Here is a 1,224-nt window from a genome sequence, read left to right as displayed (position 1 = left end):
GAGAGAGAGAGAGAGAGACGGGGATGGTGTTTACAGAGCGGGGATGTTCCAGTAAGTAATAAATGTACATGTATTGAATATCCTGTCTTGCTGTGTGTATGCGTGAGTGCACGTTTTGGCCTTTGTAACACCCTTGGAGTAACTATATAGTTCCTCCAAGGTAACACCCGTGCCACAGTTTTAGACCAAGTCAGATTTCTCCCTTTGAGTTGAATAAAGATTGTCTTTATCATCGTCATAAAATGACAGCCTCTCGTCTTTTTGCTTTTTCAAAATCTCCACTAAATTTTAAAAGAAAATTCGGAAAGCCGAGTGGGTGGTGCGGTGTTTGTCAGAAGCAAGAACTGAAAGGTGCTGCGGAGGTGTGAGTCACGGGTTTGAAGAGAGAATTGCAACCTGGCTATAATAATTAAGATAAGATAGTCCACTTTATTGTTTCAGAGGGAAATTTTTCTTGGCTGAACAGAACCGTAAAAACACATGCAAGTATACATGTACATAGAAATTAAATTATAAAGGCCTATTACTCTCATTATAATTTAAAGAAAAGTAAAGTTGAAAATAATGCACATATCACATCAGATGCATCATTCGACCACATGCAGGAATGTATCACAAGACGTTTAGAGTTATATAGATGCACGTGTGTATTATATTCAAAATAGTAATACACATTGATGTTTATTTTGACAGTAGCTTTATACTATTGCCGTCCAGTGAAATCAGTAATAACCGTTAAGGTCTATCACTAAATCGTGTTCCTTTTTTCTCAATATCTTGTCTTCCTTCAAAAGCATCTGATATGACATGATGTACATTGCATTATTTGTCAGCTTTATTTTTCTCTTCATATTAAAGTTCTATGAAAGCAATATATAATTCAAATTCTATCTTATCTCTATGATTACCTTATCTTAATCTTATCTTATCTATATTTATCTTTCTTCATTGGTGTTCGTCCACCTCGTGTTACCGGTATACTGGTAACTTAAGCATTACAACCATTTTTTTCTTCTTTCTCAAAGATCCTGCCTGAACTTTTTCCTCTGCAAATGAGACGCAAGTACGCTTATTTACACAGACGGGGCAGTTGTAAATCTTGTGCATGCAAACATGGAACATGTAGTGAATTGGACTTTGCGTTATGTGGAAGATGTGTTACACGAATGAACTTTTCAAAAAGCGTTGACATCGGGTAAAATGTGTGTAGAGTAGGGGAGGGGT

The 1,224-nt window shown here is 36.4% G+C and overlaps 1 protein-coding gene across 1 annotated transcript in view; it reads right to left on the bottom strand.

Moving 5' to 3' along the window:
- LOC118478672 (thiopurine S-methyltransferase-like) overlaps window positions 1-1,224 on the bottom strand; it is a gene marked incomplete at its 3' end in the record, with an annotated part of 8,977 nt that overhangs the window by 2,885 nt on the left and 4,868 nt on the right.

Source organism: Aplysia californica, unplaced genomic scaffold, assembly GCF_000002075.1.
Source record: "Aplysia californica isolate F4 #8 unplaced genomic scaffold, AplCal3.0 scaffold00812, whole genome shotgun sequence".
Lineage (NCBI taxonomy): Eukaryota > Metazoa > Mollusca > Gastropoda > Aplysiida > Aplysiidae > Aplysia > Aplysia californica.
Note: the sequence above shows the minus strand (reverse complement) of the source record. Positions and strands in the feature narration are given on the sequence as shown.